The sequence below is a fragment of the Micropterus salmoides genome, unplaced genomic scaffold, assembly GCF_014851395.1.
Source record: "Micropterus salmoides isolate LMB-PRFRI ecotype aquatic unplaced genomic scaffold, ASM1485139v1 Ms_hic_scaffold_1655, whole genome shotgun sequence".
Lineage (NCBI taxonomy): Eukaryota > Metazoa > Chordata > Actinopteri > Centrarchiformes > Centrarchidae > Micropterus > Micropterus salmoides.
Window position 1 is genome coordinate 1 of NW_024040769.1, and position 19,588 is coordinate 19,588.

The 19,588-nt window shown below is 45.9% G+C and overlaps 10 non-coding genes across 10 annotated transcripts; all 10 read left to right on the plus strand.

Moving 5' to 3' along the window:
• The first annotated feature begins 553 nt into the window (after nt 1-553).
• Nucleotides 554-627, plus strand: trnav-cac. The gene has a single exon. It is a non-coding gene; the product is annotated as a tRNA-Val (tRNA).
• Nucleotides 628-2,142: 1,515 nt separating this feature from the next.
• On the plus strand, nt 2,143-2,214 carry trnav-aac. Its single transcript has one exon. It is a non-coding gene; the product is annotated as a tRNA-Val (tRNA).
• Nucleotides 2,215-3,818: 1,604 nt separating this feature from the next.
• trnav-cac lies at nt 3,819-3,891 on the plus strand. Its single transcript has one exon. It is a non-coding gene; the product is annotated as a tRNA-Val (tRNA).
• A 1,532-nt stretch (nt 3,892-5,423) lies between these two features.
• trnav-aac lies at nt 5,424-5,496 on the plus strand. Its single transcript has one exon. It is a non-coding gene; the product is annotated as a tRNA-Val (tRNA).
• Nucleotides 5,497-7,100: 1,604 nt separating this feature from the next.
• Nucleotides 7,101-7,173, plus strand: trnav-cac. Its single transcript has one exon. It is a non-coding gene; the product is annotated as a tRNA-Val (tRNA).
• A 1,534-nt stretch (nt 7,174-8,707) lies between these two features.
• Nucleotides 8,708-8,780, plus strand: trnav-aac. Its single transcript has one exon. It is a non-coding gene; the product is annotated as a tRNA-Val (tRNA).
• A 1,605-nt stretch (nt 8,781-10,385) lies between these two features.
• trnav-cac lies at nt 10,386-10,458 on the plus strand. The gene has a single exon. It is a non-coding gene; the product is annotated as a tRNA-Val (tRNA).
• A 2,660-nt stretch (nt 10,459-13,118) lies between these two features.
• On the plus strand, nt 13,119-13,191 carry trnav-cac. The gene has a single exon. It is a non-coding gene; the product is annotated as a tRNA-Val (tRNA).
• Nucleotides 13,192-15,533: 2,342 nt separating this feature from the next.
• On the plus strand, nt 15,534-15,606 carry trnav-cac. Its single transcript has one exon. It is a non-coding gene; the product is annotated as a tRNA-Val (tRNA).
• Nucleotides 15,607-18,262: 2,656 nt separating this feature from the next.
• trnav-cac lies at nt 18,263-18,335 on the plus strand. Its single transcript has one exon. It is a non-coding gene; the product is annotated as a tRNA-Val (tRNA).
• Nucleotides 18,336-19,588: the final 1,253 nt, after the last annotated feature.

Consider the following 19,588-nt stretch of genomic DNA (forward strand, 5'->3'; position numbering starts at 1 on the left):
ATGAATGGGGCAAAAACAAAAGTGCTGCGTTTATAATTTGTTCAGTATATCAAACGGCTCGGTCACATCATCAGTAAAGCGGACCGCACCATGTCAACGGAAGGAAGGTGACAATAGGACCAATGGCAATAGGCTGGAACTCCTCTTTCTCAAGGAAAGGGTAGAGTCGCTGAGATAATCCCACTGTCTTATACTAGCGAGGACTACCGCGTCACCGCAAGCACGCCCTGTATTTCGCTTGTCTACATCCCAGTTCGTTTGATATCAGCCAGTACATTCTTTAGTGCCAGTGTTTCGAGAAAACGAAGAGGACTCCGAACTTTGAGCGTATTGCTCCGCTCTCCAGATGTTTGCTCATTGCGGTTAGTGTAAAATTCAAGACGGCAAAAAACGCAAGCAACACAGATGTAATCAGTAACCCGAACAGGAAGCGCGAAAACACGGGTTTGTCACATCAATATCCTGAAACTGTCTACCACCCGTGATGATCCCACGAACGCTGCAGTTCAAAAAAGAACGCAGTAAGGTGCACTGTGTGAGGGCGGCAGCGTCCGTTTCTGTAGTGTAGTGGTTATCACGTTCGCCTCACACGCGAAAGGTCCCCAGTTCGAAACTGGGCAGAAAACACTGCCCTTTGGTCTCTCGTCTCAGGATTAAAGTCAAACGCACCACTGTGAGCAATCTTGGAGTTATCTTTGATCAGGACATGTCGTTAAGTCTCACATTAAGCAAATTTCAAGGACCGCCTTTTTCAGCTACGTAATATTGCGAAAATCAGGAACATCCTGTCTAAAAATGATGCAGAAAAACTAGTCCATGCATTTGTTACTTCTAGGCTGGATTACTGCAATTCCTATTCAGGCTGCTCGAAAAAGTCCATTAAGACTCTTCAGCTGATCCAGAAGCTGCAGCACGTGTTCTGACAGGAACCAGGAAAAGAGATCATATTTCTCCCGTTTTAGCTTCTTTGCATTGGCTTCCAGTAAAATCCAGAATAGAATTTAAAATCATCTTCTTACCTACAAAGCCTTAATGGTCAGGCACCATCTTATCTTAAAGATAGTCTTGTGCTTTCTGTCCCTCTCCTCTCTCTGCTATCACTTCCTGCAGGTTTCTGGCTCTGGAGCTGTGGAGTCTGGATCTGTGGCTGCGGGTCACTGCTGCCCCCGTGTTCCTGCTCGGCGCCCTCTGCTGCAACGACTATTGTTACTAGTCCTATTATTATTATTATTATAATCATTAACATTACGATTGTTATCATTAACACTACTATAAATATCTGTACCCTTTTTCATTTAGTCTATAGCAACATCGCCTTTACTGTCTGTACCTCTGTGTGTGTATATTGTGTAGGCTGCCTCCCTCCCTTCTCTCCTTCCATCCCTCTCTTTTTCTCCGTGTTCCTCTTCTGCATCTCCTCTCTCTCCCCCTCCTCTCTCTCTCTCTCTCCCTCTCTCTCCTTCACCCATACGGTCGAGGCAGATGGCCGCCCACCCTGAGCCATGGTTCTGCTTGAGGTTCTGCCTCTTAAAAGGAAGTTTTTCCTTGCCTCTGTCGCCTAGTGCTTGCTCTTGGTGGGAACTGTTGGGCTTCTGTAAATAGCATCATAGAGTATGGTCTAGACCTGCTCTTTTATGATGTTATGTTCCAGATGTTTGCTCATTGCTGTTAGTGTAAAATTCAAAGACGGCAAAAACGTAGCAACACAGATGTAATCAGTAACCCGAACAGGAAGCGCGAAAACAAGGGTTTGTCACATCAATATCCTGAAACTGTCACGTTCGCCTCATATAGGAAAGGGTCCCAGTTCGAAACTGTGCAGAAACACTGCTCTTTGGTCTCTCGTCTCAGGATTAAAGTCAAACTGTACTCGGCCAAACTATCAGACAACCGCACAATGTATACTACTGTGTACACATAAAGTAGAACTTGTTAATAAAGACATGGACTTACAACTTCACTCATACGCTTTGTCAATGTCCTCTTGTTATTAGGTAAGGTAACCCCATCCTCACCCAGACAGATGGACGTCCTCCATGCTGCTGTATTACTTTTGTCTTTCTTGGTGAATAATCAGCAGCTGCTAGAGAACTGAACTCTCCGTCGGGGAATCGAACCCCGACCTTCGCGCAGTCTTCAGCAGTTTCCGTAGTGTAGTGGTTATCACGTTCGCCTAACACGCGAAAGGGCCCCGGTTGAAACCGGGCGGAAACATGCCCCTATGTCCACGTCTACTCTGAGCAGAAATTCACTGACAAACTTATACACGCAAAACTTTTGTTTTTGCCGCCATTCACCATGAGCTGAACTCAAAGATCTAATACTTTCTCTATGTACACAAAGGGCCTATTTCTCTCAAATATTGTTCACAAATCTGTCAAAATCTGTGTCAGTGAGCATTTCTCCTTTTCCAAGATAATCCATCCACCTCACAGGGTGTGGCATATCAAGATGCTGATCAGACAGCATGGGTATTGCACATGTGTGCCTTAGGCTGGCCACAATAAAAGGCCAACTCGAAAATTTGCAGTTCCATCACACAGAACAATGCCACAGATGTCGAAAATCTTTGAGGGAGCGTGCAACTGGCATGCTGGCTGCAGGAATGTCCACCAGAGCGGTGGCCCGTGAATTGAGTGTTCATTTCTCTACCATAAGCCATCTCCAAAGGAATTTCAGAGAATTTGGCAGTACAGCCAACTGGCCTCACAACCGCAGAGCACGTGTAACCACACCATCCCAGGACCTCCACATCCAGCATCTTCACCTCCAAGATCGTCAAAGAATTTCTGCACAAACTGTCAGGAACCGTCTCAGGGAAGCTCATCTGCATGCTCGTCGTCCTCGTCGTCGTAACCGACTTGAGTGGGCAAATGCTCACATTCGATGGCGCCTGGCACTTTGGAGAGGTGTTCTCTTCACGGATCAATCCGAGTTTTCACTGTACAGGGCAGATGGCAGACAGCATGTATGTACACACCAGATACTGACTGGTTTTGGGAACCCCGCCCCCTCAATACAGTGAAACTGCACATTATCGAGTGTCCTTTTATTGTGGCCAGCCAAAGGCACACCTGTGCAATACCCATGCTTGTCTGATCAGCATCTCGATATGCCACACCTGTGAGGTGGATGGATTATCTCGGCAAAGGAGAAGTGCTCACTAACACAGATTTTGACAGATTTGTTGTATTTGAGAGAAATAGGCCCTTTGTGTACATAGAGAAAGTATTAGATCTTTGAGTTCAGCTCATGATGAATGGGGGCAAAAACAAAAGTGCTGCGTTTATAATTTTGTTCAGTATATCAAACGGCTCGGTCACATCATCAGTAAAGCGGACCGCACCATGTCAACGGAAGGAAGGTGACAATAGGACCAATGGCAATAGGCTGGAACTCCTCTTTCTCAAGGAAAGGGTAGAGTCACGCTGAGATACATCCCACTGTCTTATACTAGCGAGGACTACCGCGTCACCGCAAGCACGCCCTGTATTTCCGCTTGTCTACATCCCAGTTCGTTTGATATCAGCCAGTACATTTCTTTAGTGCCAGTGTTTCGAGAAAACGAAGAGGACTCCGAACTTTTGAGCGTATTGCTTCCGCTCTCCAGATGTTTGCTCATTGCTGTTAGTGTAAAATTCAAAGACGGCAAAAACGCAGCAACACAGATGTAATCAGTAACCCGAACAGGAAGCGCGAAAACACGGGTTTGTCACATCAATATCCTGAAACTGTCTACCACCCGTGATGATCCACGAACGCTGCAGTTCAAAAAAGAACGCAGTAAGGTGCACTTGTGTGAGGGCTGGCAGCCGTCCGTTTCTGTAGTGTAGTGGTTATCACGTTCGCCTCACACGCGAAAGGTCCCCAGTTCGAAACTGGGCAGAAACACTGCCCTTTGGTCTCTCGTCTCAGGATTAAAGTCAAACAGCACCACTGTGAGCAATCTTGGAGTTATCTTTGATCAGGACATGTCGTTTAAGTCTCACATTAAGCAAATTTCAAGGACCGCCTTTTTTCAGCTACGTAATATTGCGAAAATCAGGAACATCCTGTCTAAAAATGATGCAGAAAAACTAGTCCATGCATTTGTTACTTCTAGGCTGGATTACTGCAATTCCTTATTATCAGGCTGCTCGAAAAAGTCCATTAAGACTCTTCAGCTGATCCAGAATGCTGCAGCACGTGTTCTGACAGGAACCAGGAAAAGAGATCATATTTCTCCCGTTTTAGCTTCTTTGCATTGGCTTCCAGTAAAATCCAGAATAGAATTTAAAATCATTCTTCTTACCTACAAAGCCCTTAATGGTCAGGCACCATCTTATCTTAAAGATAGTCTTGTGCTTTCTCGTCCCTCTCCTCTCTCCTGCTATCACTTCCTGCAGGTTTTCTGGCTCTGGAGCTGTGGAGTCTGGATCTGTGGCTGCGGGTCACCTGCTGCCCCCGTGTTCCTGCTCGGCGCCCTCTGCTGCAACGACTATTGTTACTAGTCCTATTATTATTATTATTATAATCATTAACATTACGATTGTTATCATTAACACTACTATAAATATCTGTACCCTTTTTCATTTAGTCTATAGCAACATCGCCTTTACTGTCTGTACCTCTGTGTGTGTATATTGTGTAGGCTGCCTCCCTCCCCTCTCTCTCCTTCCATCCCTCTCTTTTTCTCCGTGTTCCTCTTCTGCCCTCTCCCTCTCTCTCCCCCCTCTCTCTCTCTCTCTCCTCTCTCTCCTTCACCCATACGGTCGAGGCAGATGGCCGCCCACCCTGAGCCATGGTTCTGCTTGAGGTTTCTGCCTCTTAAAAGGAAGTTTTTCCTTGCCTCTGTCGCCTAGTGCTTGCTCTTGGTGGGAACTGTTGGGCTTCTGTAAATAGCATCATAGAGTATGGTCTAGACCTGCTCTTTTATGATGTTTATGTTCCAGATGTTTGCTCATTGCTGTTAGTGTAAAATTCAAAGACGGCAAAAACGTAGCAACACAGATGTAATCAGTAACCCGAACAGGAAGCGCGAAAACAAGGGTTTGTCACATCAATATCCTGAAACTGTCACGTTCGCCTCATATAGGAAAGGGTCCCAGTTCGAAACTGTGCAGAAACACTGCTCTTTGGTCTCTCGTCTCAGGATTAAAGTCAAACTGTACTCGGCCAAACTATCAGACAACCGCACAATGTATACTACTGTGTACACATAAAGTAGAACTTGTTAATAAAGACATGGACTTACAACTTCACTCATACGCTTTGTCAATGTCCTCTTGTTATTAGGTAAGGTAACCCCATCCTCACCCAGACAGATGGACGTCCTCCATGCTGCTGTATTACTTTTGTCTTTCTTGGTGAATAATCAGCAGCTGCTAGAGAACTGAACTCTCCCGTCGGGGAATCGAACCCCGACCTTCGCGCAGTCTTCAGCAGTTTCCGTAGTGTAGTGGTTATCACGTTCGCCTAACACGCGAAAGGGCCCCGGTTCGAAACCGGGCGGAAACATGCCCCTATGTCCACGTCTACTCTGAGCAGAAATTCACTGACAAACTTATACACGCAAAACTTTTGTTTTTGCCGCCATTCATCATGAGCTGAACTCAAAGATCTAATACTTTCTCTATGTACACAAAGGGCCTATTTCTCTCAAATATTGTTCACAAATCTGTCAAAATCTGTGTCAGTGAGCATTTCTCCTTTTCCAAGATAATCCATCCACCTCACAGGTGTGGCATATCAAGATGCTGATCAGACAGCATGGGTATTGCACATGTGTGCCTTAGGCTGGCCACAATAAAAGGCCAACTCGAAAATTTGCAGTTCCATCACACAGAACAATGCCACAGATGTCGAAAATCTTTGAGGGAGCGTGCAACTGGCATGCTGGCTGCAGGAATGTCCACCAGAGCGGTGGCCCGTGAATTGAGTGTTCATTTCTCTACCATAAGCCATCTCCAAAGGAATTTCAGAGAATTTGGCAGTACAGCCAACTGGCCTCACAACCGCAGAGCACGTGTAACCACACCATCCCAGGACCTCCACATCCAGCATCTTCACCTCCAAGATCGTCAAAGAATTTCTGCACAAACTGTCAGGAACCGTCTCAGGGAAGCTCATCTGCATGCTCGTCGTCCTCGTCGTCGTAACCGACTTGAGTGGGCAAATGCTCACATTCGATGGCGCCTGGCACTTTGGAGAGGTGTTCTCTTCACGGATCAATCCGAGTTTTCACTGTACAGGGCAGATGGCAGACAGCATGTATGTACACACCAGATACTGACTGGTTTTGGGAACCCCGCCCCCTCAATACAGTGAAACTGCACATTATCGAGTGTCCTTTTATTGTGGCCAGCCAAAGGCACACCTGTGCAATACCCATGCTTGTCTGATCAGCATCTCGATATGCCACACCTGTGAGGTGGATGGATTATCTCGGCAAAGGAGAAGTGCTCACTAACACAGATTTTGACAGATTTGTTGTATTTGAGAGAAATAGGCCCTTTGTGTACATAGAGAAAGTATTAGATCTTTGAGTTCAGCTCATGATGAATGGGGGCAAAAACAAAAGTGCTGCGTTTATAATTTTGTTCAGTATATCAAACGGCTCGGTCACATCATCAGTAAAGCGGACCGCACCATGTCAACGGAAGGAAGGTGACAATAGGACCAATGGCAATAGGCTGGAACTCCTCTTTCTCAAGGAAAGGGTAGAGTCACGCTGAGATACATCCCACTGTCTTATACTAGCGAGGACTACCGCGTCACCGCAAGCACGCCCTGTATTTCCGCTTGTCTACATCCCAGTTCGTTTGATATCAGCCAGTACATTTCTTTAGTGCCAGTGTTTCGAGAAAACGAAGAGGACTCCGAACTTTTGAGCGTATTGCTTCCGCTCTCCAGATGTTTGCTCATTGCTGTTAGTGTAAAATTCAAAGACGGCAAAAACGCAGCAACACAGATGTAATCAGTAACCCGAACAGGAAGCGCGAAAACACGGGTTTGTCACATCAATATCCTGAAACTGTCTACCACCCGTGATGATCCCACGAACGCTGCAGTTCAAAAAAGAACGCAGTAAGGTGCACTTGTGTGAGGGCTGGCAGCCGTCCGTTTCTGTAGTGTAGTGGTTATCACGTTCGCCTCACACGCGAAAGGTCCCCAGTTCGAAACTGGGCAGAAACACTGCCCTTTGGTCTCTCGTCTCAGGATTAAAGTCAAACAGCACCACTGTGAGCAATCTTGGAGTTATCTTTGATCAGGACATGTCGTTTAAGTCTCACATTAAGCAAATTTCAAGGACCGCCTTTTTTCAGCTACGTAATATTGCGAAAATCAGGAACATCCTGTCTAAAAATGATGCAGAAAAACTAGTCCATGCATTTGTTACTTCTAGGCTGGATTACTGCAATTCCTTATTATCAGGCTGCTCGAAAAAGTCCATTAAGACTCTTCAGCTGATCCAGAATGCTGCAGCACGTGTTCTGACAGGAACCAGGAAAAGAGATCATATTTCTCCCGTTTTAGCTTCTTTGCATTGGCTTCCAGTAAAATCCAGAATAGAATTTAAAATCATTCTTCTTACCTACAAAGCCCTTAATGGTCAGGCACCATCTTATCTTAAAGATAGTCTTGTGCTTTCTCGTCCCTCTCCTCTCTCCTGCTATCACTTCCTGCAGGTTTTCTGGCTCTGGAGCTGTGGAGTCTGGATCTGTGGCTGCGGGTCACCTGCTGCCCCCGTGTTCCTGCTCGGCGCCCTCTGCTGCAACGACTATTGTTACTAGTCCTATTATTATTATTGTTATTATAATCATTAACATTACGATTGTTATCATTAACACTACTATAAATATCTGTACCCTTTTTCATTTAGTCTATAGCAACATCGCCTTTACTGTCTGTACCTCTGTGTGTGTATATTGTGTAGGCTGCCTCCCTCCCCTCTCTCTCCTTCCATCCCTCTCTTTTTCTCCGTGTTCCTCTTCTGCCCTCTCCCTCTCTCCCCCCCTCTCTCTCTCTCTCCCTCTCTCTCCTTCATCCCATACGGTCGAGGCAGATGGCCGCCCACCCTGAGCCATGGTTCTGCTTGAGGTTTCTGCCTCTTAAAAGGAAGTTTTTCCTTGCCTCTGTCGCCTAGTGCTTGCTCTTGGTGGGAACTGTTGGGCTTCTGTAAATAGCATCATAGAGTATGGTCTAGACCTGCTCTTTTATGATGTTTATGTTCCAGATGTTTGCTCATTGCTGTTAGTGTAAAATTCAAAGACGGCAAAAACGTAGCAACACAGATGTAATCAGTAACCCGAACAGGAAGCGCGAAAACAAGGGTTTGTCACATCAATATCCTGAAACTGTCACGTTCGCCTCATATAGGAAAGGGTCCCAGTTCGAAACTGTGCAGAAACACTGCTCTTTGGTCTCTCGTCTCAGGATTAAAGTCAAACTGTACTCGGCCAAACTATCAGACAACCGCACAATGTATACTACTGTGTACACATAAAGTAGAACTTGTTAATAAAGACATGGACTTACAACTTCACTCATACGCTTTGTCAATGTCCTCTTGTTATTAGGTAAGGTAACCCCATCCTCACCCAGACAGATGGACGTCCTCCATGCTGCTGTATTACTTTTGTCTTTCTTGGTGAATAATCAGCAGCTGCTAGAGAACTGAACTCTCCCGTCGGGGAATCGAACCCCGACCTTCGCGCAGTCTTCAGCAGTTTCCGTAGTGTAGTGGTTATCACGTTCGCCTAACACGCGAAAGGGCCCCGGTTCGAAACCGGGCGGAAACATGCCCCTATGTCCACGTCTACTCTGAGCAGAAATTCACTGAACAAACTTATACACGCAAAACTTTTGTTTTTGCCGCCATTCATCATGAGCTGAACTCAAAGATCTAATACTTTCTCTATGTACACAAAGGGCCTATTTCTCTCAAATATTGTTCACAAATCTGTCAAAATCTGTGTCAGTGAGCATTTCTCCTTTTCCAAGATAATCCATCCACCTCACAGGTGTGGCATATCAAGATGCTGATCAGACAGCATGGGTATTGCACATGTGTGCCTTAGGCTGGCCACAATAAAAGGCCAACTCGAAAATTTGCAGTTCCATCACACAGAACAATGCCACAGATGTCGAAAATCTTTGAGGGAGCGTGCAACTGGCATGCTGGCTGCAGGAATGTCCACCAGAGCGGTGGCCCGTGAATTGAGTGTTCATTTCTCTACCATAAGCCATCTCCAAAGGAATTTCAGAGAATTTGGCAGTACAGCCAACTGGCCTCACAACCGCAGAGCACGTGTAACCACACCATCCCAGGACCTCCACATCCAGCATCTTCACCTCCAAGATCGTCAAAGAATTTCTGCACAAACTGTCAGGAACCGTCTCAGGGAAGCTCATCTGCATGCTCGTCGTCCTCGTCGTCGTAACCGACTTGAGTGGGCAAATGCTCACATTCGATGGCGCCTGGCACTTTGGAGAGGTGTTCTCTTCACGGATCAATCCGAGTTTTCACTGTACAGGGCAGATGGCAGACAGCATGTATGTACACACCAGATACTGACTGGTTTTGGGAACCCCGCCCCCTCAATACAGTGAAACTGCACATTATCGAGTGTCCTTTTATTGTGGCCAGCCAAAGGCACACCTGTGCAATACCCATGCTTGTCTGATCAGCATCTCGATATGCCACACCTGTGAGGTGGATGGATTATCTCGGCAAAGGAGAAGTGCTCACTAACACAGATTTTGACAGATTTGTTGTATTTGAGAGAAATAGGCCCTTTGTGTACATAGAGAAAGTATTAGATCTTTGAGTTCAGCTCATGATGAATGGGGGCAAAAACAAAAGTGCTGCGTTTATAATTTTGTTCAGTATATCAAACGGCTCGGTCACATCATCAGTAAAGCGGACCGCACCATGTCAACGGAAGGAAGGTGACAATAGGACCAATGGCAATAGGCTGGAACTCCTCTTTCTCAAGGAAAGGGTAGAGTCACGCTGAGATACATCCCACTGTCTTATACTAGCGAGGACTACCGCGTCACCGCAAGCACGCCCTGTATTTCCGCTTGTCTACATCCCAGTTCGTTTGATATCAGCCAGTACATTTCTTTAGTGCCAGTGTTTCGAGAAAACGAAGAGGACTCCGAACTTTTGAGCGTATTGCTTCCGCTCTCCAGATGTTTGCTCATTGCTGTTAGTGTAAAATTCAAAGACGGCAAAAACGCAGCAACACAGATGTAATCAGTAACCCGAACAGGAAGCGCGAAAACACGGGTTTGTCACATCAATATCCTGAAACTGTCTACCACCCGTGATGATCCCACGAACGCTGCAGTTCAAAAAAGAACGCAGTAAGGTGCACTTGTGTGAGGGCTGGCAGCCGTCCGTTTCTGTAGTGTAGTGGTTATCACGTTCGCCTCACACGCGAAAGGTCCCCAGTTCGAAACTGGGCAGAAACACTGCCCTTTGGTCTCTCGTCTCAGGATTAAAGTCAAACAGCACCACTGTGAGCAATCTTGGAGTTATCTTTGATCAGGACATGTCGTTTAAGTCTCACATTAAGCAAATTTCAAGGACCGCCTTTTTTCAGCTACGTAATATTGCGAAAATCAGGAACATCCTGTCTAAAAATGATGCAGAAAAACTAGTCCATGCATTTGTTACTTCTAGGCTGGATTACTGCAATTCCTTATTATCAGGCTGCTCGAAAAAGTCCATTAAGACTCTTCAGCTGATCCAGAATGCTGCAGCACGTGTTCTGACAGGAACCAGGAAAAGAGATCATATTTCTCCCGTTTTAGCTTCTTTGCATTGGCTTCCAGTAAAATCCAGAATAGAATTTAAAATCATTCTTCTTACCTACAAAGCCCTTAATGGTCAGGCACCATCTTATCTTAAAGATAGTCTTGTGCTTTCTCGTCCCTCTCCTCTCTCCTGCTATCACTTCCTGCAGGTTTTCTGGCTCTGGAGCTGTGGAGTCTGGATCTGTGGCTGCGGGTCACCTGCTGCCCCCGTGTTCCTGCTCGGCGCCCTCTGCTGCAACGACTATTGTTACTAGTCCTATTATTATTATTGTTATTATAATCATTAACATTACGATTGTTATCATTAACACTACTATAAATATCTGTACCCTTTTTCATTTAGTCTATAGCAACATCGCCTTTACTGTCTGTACCTCTGTGTGTGTATATTGTGTAGGCTGCCTCCCTCCCCTCTCTCCTTCCATCCCTCTCTTTTTCTCCGTGTTCCTCTTCTGCCCTCTCCCTCTCCCCCCCCTCTCTCTCTCTCTCCCTCTCTCTCCTTCACCCATACGGTCGAGGCAGATGGCCGCCCACCCTGAGCCATGGTTCTGCTTGAGGTTTCTGCCTCTTAAAAGGAAGTTTTTCCTTGCCTCTGTCGCCTAGTGCTTGCTCTTGGTGGGAACTGTTGGGCTTCTGTAAATAGCATCATAGAGTATGGTCTAGACCTGCTCTTTTATGATGTTTATGTTCCAGATGTTTGCTCATTGCTGTTAGTGTAAAATTCAAAGACGGCAAAAACGTAGCAACACAGATGTAATCAGTAACCCGAACAGGAAGCGCGAAAACAAGGGTTTGTCACATCAATATCCTGAAACTGTCACGTTCGCCTCATATAGGAAAGGGTCCCAGTTCGAAACTGTGCAGAAACACTGCTCTTTGGTCTCTCGTCTCAGGATTAAAGTCAAACTGTACTCGGCCAAACTATCAGACAACCGCACAATGTATACTACTGTGTACACATAAAGTAGAACTTGTTAATAAAGACAAGACCTACAAAGACGGCAAAGGCCAACTCGAAAATTTGCAGTTCCATCACACAGAACAATGCCACAGATGTCGAAAATCTTTGAGGGAGCGTGCAACTGGCATGCTGGCTGCAGGAATGTCCACCAGAGCGGTGGCCCGTGAATTGAGTGTTCATTTCTCTACCATAAGCCATCTCCAAAGGAATTTCAGAGAATTTGGCAGTACAGCCAACTGGCCTCACAACCGCAGAGCACGTGTAACCACACCATCCCAGGACCTCCACATCCAGCATCTTCACCTCCAAGATCGTCAAAGAATTTCTGCACAAACTGTCAGGAACCGTCTCAGGGAAGCTCATCTGCATGCTCGTCGTCCTCGTCGTCGTAACCGACTTGAGTGGGCAAATGCTCACATTCGATGGCGCCTGGCACTTTGGAGAGGTGTTCTCTTCACGGATCAATCCGAGTTTTCACTGTACAGGGCAGATGGCAGACAGCATGTATGTACACACCAGATACTGACTGGTTTTGGGAACCCCGCCCCCTCAATACAGTGAAACTGCACATTATCGAGTGTCCTTTTATTGTGGCCAGCCAAAGGCACACCTGTGCAATACCCATGCTTGTCTGATCAGCATCTCGATATGCCACACCTGTGAGGTGGATGGATTATCTCGGCAAAGGAGAAGTGCTCACTAACACAGATTTTGACAGATTTGTTGTATTTGAGAGAAATAGGCCCTTTGTGTACATAGAGAAAGTATTAGATCTTTGAGTTCAGCTCATGATGAATGGGGCCAAAAACAAAAGTGCTGCGTTTATAATTTTGTTCAGTATATCAAACGGCTCGGTCACATCATCAGTAAAGCGGACCGCACCATGTCAACGGAAGGAAGGTGACAATAGGACCAATGGCAATAGGCTGGAACTCCTCTTTCTCAAGGAAAGGGTAGAGTCACGCTGAGATACATCCCACTGTCTTATACTAGCGAGGACTACCGCGTCACCGCAAGCACGCCCTGTATTTCCGCTTGTCTACATCCCAGTTCGTTTGATATCAGCCAGTACATTTCTTTAGTGCCAGTGTTTCGAGAAAACGAAGAGGACTCCGAACTTTTGAGCGTATTGCTTCCGCTCTCCAGATGTTTGCTCATTGCTGTTAGTGTAAAATTCAAAGACGGCAAAACGCAGCAACACAGATGTAATCAGTAACCCGAACAGGAAGCGCGAAAACACGGGTTTGTCACATCAATATCCTGAAACTGTCTACCACCCGTGATGATCCTACGAACGCTGCAGTTCAAAAAAGAACGAAGTAAGGTGCACTTGTGTGAGGGCTTGCAGTCGTCCGTTTCTGTAGTGTAGTGGTTATCACGTTCGCCTCACACGCGAAAGGTCCCCAGTTCGAAACTGGGCAGAAACACTGGCCTTTTGGTCTCTCGTCTCAGGATTAAAGTCAAACAGCACCACTGTGAGCAATCTTGGAGTTATCTTTGATCAGGACATGTCGTTTAAGTCTCACATTAAGCAAATTTCAAGGACCGCCTTTTTTCAGCTACGTAATATTGCGAAAATCAGGAACATCCTGTCTAAAAATGATGCAGAAAAACTAGTCCATGCATTTGTTACTTCTAGGCTGGATTACTGCAATTCCTTATTATCAGGCTGCTCGAAAAAGTCCATTAAGACTCTTCAGCTGATCCAGAATGCTGCAGCACGTGTTCTGACAGGAACCAGGAAAAGAGATCATATTTCTCCCATTTTAGCTTCTTTGCATTGGCTTCCAGTAAAATCCAGAATAGAATTTAAAATCATTCTTCTTACCTACAAAGCTCTTAATGGTCAGGCACCATCTTATCTTAAAGATAGTCTTGTGCTTTCTCGTCCCTCTCTCTCTCCTGCTATCACTTCCTGCAGGTTTTCTGGCTCTGGAGCTGTGGAGTCTGGATCTGTGGCTGCGGGTCACCTGCTGCCCCCGTGTTCCTGCTCGGCGCCCTCTGCTGCAACGACTATTGTTACTAGTCCTATTATTATTATTGTTATTATAATCATTAACATTACGATTGTTATCATTAACACTACTATAAATATCTGTATTGTAGTGGTTATCACGTTCGCCTAACACGCGAAAGGGCCCCGGTTCGAAACCGGGCGGAAACATGCCCCTATGTCCACGTCTACTCTGAGCAGAAATTCACTGAACAAACTTATACACGCAAAACTTTTGTTTTTGCCGCCATTCATCATGAGCTGAACTCAAAGATCTAATACTTTCTCTATGTACACAAAGGGCCTATTTCTCTCAAATATTGTTCACAAATCTGTCAAAATCTGTGTCAGTGAGCATTTCTCCTTTTCCAAGATAATCCATCCACCTCACAGGTGTGGCATATCAAGATGCTGATCAGACAGCATGGGTATTGCACATGTGTGCCTTAGGCTGGCCACAATAAAAGGCCAACTCGAAAATTTGCAGTTCCATCACACAGAACAATGCCACAGATGTCGAAAATCTTTGAGGGAGCGTGCAACTGGCATGCTGGCTGCAGGAATGTCCACCAGAGCGGTGGCCCGTGAATTGAGTGTTCATTTCTCTACCATAAGCCATCTCCAAAGGAATTTCAGAGAATTTGGCAGTACAGCCAACTGGCCTCACAACCGCAGAGCACGTGTAACCACACCATCCCAGGACCTCCACATCCAGCATCTTCACCTCCAAGATCGTCAAAGAATTTCTGCACAAACTGTCAGGAACCGTCTCAGGGAAGCTCATCTGCATGCTCGTCGTCCTCGTCGTCGTAACCGACTTGAGTGGGCAAATGCTCACATTCGATGGCGCCTGGCACTTTGGAGAGGTGTTCTCTTCACGGATCAATCCGAGTTTTCACTGTACAGGGCAGATGGCAGACAGCATGTATGTACACACCAGATACTGACTGGTTTTGGGAACCCCGCCCCCTCAATACAGTGAAACTGCACATTATCGAGTGTCCTTTTATTGTGGCCAGCCAAAGGCACACCTGTGCAATACCCATGCTTGTCTGATCAGCATCTCGATATGCCACACCTGTGAGGTGGATGGATTATCTCGGCAAAGGAGAAGTGCTCACTAACACAGATTTTGACAGATTTGTTGTATTTGAGAGAAATAGGCCCTTTGTGTACATAGAGAAAGTATTAGATCTTTGAGTTCAGCTCATGATGAATGGGGGCAAAAACAAAAGTGCTGCGTTTATAATTTTGTTCAGTATATCAAACGGCTCGGTCACATCATCAGTAAAGCGGACCGCACCATGTCAACGGAAGGAAGGTGACAATAGGACCAATGGCAATAGGCTGGAACTCCTCTTTCTCAAGGAAAGGGTAGAGTCACGCTGAGATACATCCCACTGTCTTATACTAGCGAGGACTACCGCGTCACCGCAAGCACGCCCTGTATTTCCGCTTGTCTACATCCCAGTTCGTTTGATATCAGCCAGTACATTTCTTTAGTGCCAGTGTTTCGAGAAAACGAAGAGGACTCCGAACTTTTGAGCGTATTGCTTCCGCTCTCCAGATGTTTGCTCATTGCTGTTAGTGTAAAATTCAAAGACGGCAAAAACGCAGCAACACAGATGTAATCAGTAACCCGAACAGGAAGCGCGAAAACACGGGTTTGTCACATCAATATCCTGAAACTGTCTACCACCCGTGATGATCCCACGAACGCTGCAGTTCAAAAAAGAACGCAGTAAGGTGCACTTGTGTGAGGGCTGGCAGCCGTCCGTTTCTGTAGTGTAGTGGTTATCACGTTCGCCTCACACGCGAAAGGTCCCCAGTTCGAAACTGGGCAGAAACACTGCCCTTTGGTCTCTCGTCTCAGGATTAAAGTCAAACAGCACCACTGTGAGCAATCTTGGAGTTATCTTTGATCAGGACATGTCGTTTAAGTCTCACATTAAGCAAATTTCAAGGACCGCCTTTTTTCAGCTACGTAATATTGCGAAAATCAGGAACATCCTGTCTAAAAATGATGCAGAAAAACTAGTCCATGCATTTGTTACTTCTAGGCTGGATTACTGCAATTCCTTATTATCAGGCTGCTCGAAAAAGTCCATTAAGACTCTTCAGCTGATCCAGAATGCTGCAGCACGTGTTCTGACAGGAACCAGGAAAAGAGATCATATTTCTCCCGTTTTAGCTTCTTTGCATTGGCTTCCAGTAAAATCCAGAATAGAATTTAAAATCATTCTTCTTACCTACAAAGCCCTTAATGGTCAGGCACCATCTTATCTTAAAGATAGTCTTGTGCTTTCTCGTCCCTCTCCTCTCTCCTGCTATCACTTCCTGCAGGTTTTCTGGCTCTGGAGCTGTGGAGTCTGGATCTGTGGCTGCGGGTCACCTGCTGCCCCCGTGTTCCTGCTCGGCGCCCTCTGCTGCAACGACTATTGTTACTAGTCCTATTATTATTATTGTTATTATAATCATTAACATTACGATTGTTATCATTAACACTACTATAAATATCTGTACCCTTTTTCATTTAGTCTATAGCAACATCGCCTTTACTGTCTGTACCTCTGTGTGTGTATATTGTGTAGGCTGCCTCCCTCCCCTCTCTCTCCTTCCATCCCTCTCTTTTTCTCCGTGTTCCTCTTCTGCCCTCTCCCTCCCCCCCCCCTCTCTCTCCCTCTCTCTCCTTCACCCCATACGGTCGAGGCAGATGGCCGCCCACCCTGAGCCATGGTTCTGCTTGAGGTTTCTGCCTCTTAAAAGGAAGTTTTTCCTTGCCTCTGTCGCCTAGTGCTTGCTCTTGGTGGGAACTGTTGGGCTTCTGTAAATAGCATCATAGAGTATGGTCTAGATCTGCTCTTTTATGATGTTTATGTTCCAGATGTTGCTCATTGCTGTTAGTGTAAAATTCAAAGACGGCAAAAACGTAGCAACACAGATGTAATCAGTAACCCGAACAGGAAGCGCGAAAACACGGGTTTGTCACATCAATATCCTGAAACTGTCACGTTCGCCTCATATAGAAAGGGTCCCAGTTCGAAACTGTGCAGAAACACTGCTCTTTGGTCTCTCGTCTCAGGATTAAAGTCAAACTGTACTCGGCCAAACTATCAGACAACCGCACAATGTATACTACTGTGTACACATAAAGTAGAACTTGTTAATAAAGACAAGACCTACAAAGACGGCAAAGGCCAACTCGAAAATTTGCAGTTCCATCACACAGAACAATGCCACAGATGTCGAAAATCTTTGAGGGAGCGTGCAACTGGCATGCTGGCTGCAGGAATGTCCACCAGAGCGGTGGCCCGTGAATTGAGTGTTCATTTCTCTACCATAAGCCATCTCCAAAGGAATTTCAGAGAATTTGGCAGTACAGCCAACTGGCCTCACAACCGCAGAGCACGTGTAACCACACCATCTCAGGACCTCCACATCCAGCATCTTCACCTCCAAGATCGTCAAAGAATTTCTGCACAAACTGTCAGGAACCGTCTCAGGGAAGCTCATCTGCATGCTCGTCGTCCTCGTCGTCGTAACCGACTTGAGTGGGCAAATGCTCACATTCGATGGCGCCTGGCACTTTGGAGAGGTGTTCTCTTCACGGATCAATCCGAGTTTTCACTGTACAGGGCAGATGGCAGACAGCATGTATGTACACACCAGATACTGACTGGTTTTGGGAACCCCGCCCCCTCAATACAGTGAAACTGCACATTATCGAGTGTCCTTTTATTGTGGCCAGCCAAAGGCACACCTGTGCAATACCCATGCTTGTCTGATCAGCATCTCGATATGCCACACCTGTGAGGTGGATGGATTATCTCGGCAAAGGAGAAGTGCTCACTAACACAGATTTTGACAGATTTGTTGTATTTGAGAGAAATAGGCCCTTTGTGTACATAGAGAAAGTATTAGATCTTTGAGTTCAGCTCATGATGAATGGGGGCAAAAACAAAAGTGCTGCGTTTATAATTTTGTTCAGTATATCAAACGGCTCGGTCACATCATCAGTAAAGCGGACCGCACCATGTCAACGGAAGGAAGGTGACAATAGGACCAATGGCAATAGGCTGGAACTCCTCTTTCTCAAGGAAAGGGTAGAGTCACGCTGAGATACATCCCACTGTCTTATACTAGCGAGGACTACCGCGTCACCGCAAGCACGCCCTGTATTTCCGCTTGTCTACATCCCAGTTCGTTTGATATCAGCCAGTACATTTCTTTAGTGCCAGTGTTTCGAGAAAACGAAGAGGACTCCGAACTTTTGAGCGTATTGCTTCCGCTCTCCAGATGTTTGCTCATTGCTGTTAGTGTAAAATTCAAAGACGGCAAAAACGCAGCAACACAGATGTAATCAGTAACCCGAACAGGAAGCGCGAAAACACGGGTTTGTCACATCAATATCCTGAAACTGTCTACCACCCGTGATGATCCTACGAACGCTGCAGTTCAAAAAAGAACGCAGTAAGGTGCACTTGTGTGAGGGCTGGCAGCCGTCCGTTTCTGTAGTGTAGTGGTTATCACGTTCGCCTCACACGCGAAAGGTCCCCAGTTCGAAACTGGGCAGAAACACTGCCCTTTGGTCTCTCGTCTCAGGATTAAAGTCAAACAGCACCACTGTGAGCAATCTTGGAGTTATCTTTGATCAGGACATGTCGTTTAAGTCTCACATTAAGCAAATTTCAAGGACCGCCTTTTTTCAGCTACGTAATATTGCGAAAATCAGGAACATCCTGTCTAAAAATGATGCAGAAAAACTAGTCCATGCATTTGTTACTTCTAGGCTGGATTACTGCAATTCCTTATTATCAGGCTGCTCGAAAAAGTCCATTAAGACTCTTCAGCTGATCCAGAATGCTGCAGCACGTGTTCTGACAGGAACCAGGAAAAGAGATCATATTTCTCCCGTTTTAGCTTCTTTGCATTGGCTTCCAGTAAAATCCAGAATAGAATTTAAAATCATTCTTCTTACCTACAAAGCTCTTAATGGTCAGGCACCATCTTATCTTAAAGATAGTCTTGTGCTTTCTCGTCCCTCTCCTCTCTCCTGCTATCACTTCCTGCAGGTTTTCTGGCTCTGGAGCTGTGGAGTCTGGATCTGTGGCTGCGGGTCACCTGCTGCCCCCGTGTTCCTGCTCGGCGCCCTCTGCTGCAACGACTATTGTTACTAGTCCTATTATTATTATTGTTATTATAATCATTAACATTACGATTGTTATCATTAACACTACTATAAATATCTGTATTGTAGTGGTTATCACGTTCGCCTAACACGCGAAAGGGCCCCGGTTCGAAACCGGGCGGAAACATGCCCCTATGTCCACGTCTACTCTGAGCAGAAATTCACTGAACAAACTTATACACGCAAAACTTTTGTTTTTGCCGCCATTCATCATGAGCTGAACTCAAAGATCTAATACTTTCTCTATGTACACAAAGGGCCTATTTCTCTCAAATATTGTTCACAAATCTGTCAAAATCTGTGTCAGTGAGCATTTCTCCTTTTCCAAGATAATCCATCCACCTCACAGGTGTGGCATATCAAGATGCTGATCAGACAGCATGGGTATTGCACATGTGTGCCTTAGGCTGGCCACAATAAAAGGCCAACTCGAAAATTTGCAGTTCCATCACACAGAACAATGCCACAGATGTCGAAAATCTTTGAGGGAGCGTGCAACTGGCATGCTGGCTGCAGGAATGTCCACCAGAGCGGTGGCCCGTGAATTGAGTGTTCATTTCTCTACCATAAGCCATCTCCAAAGGAATTTCAGAGAATTTGGCAGTACAGCCAACTGGCCTCACAACCGCAGAGCACGTGTAAC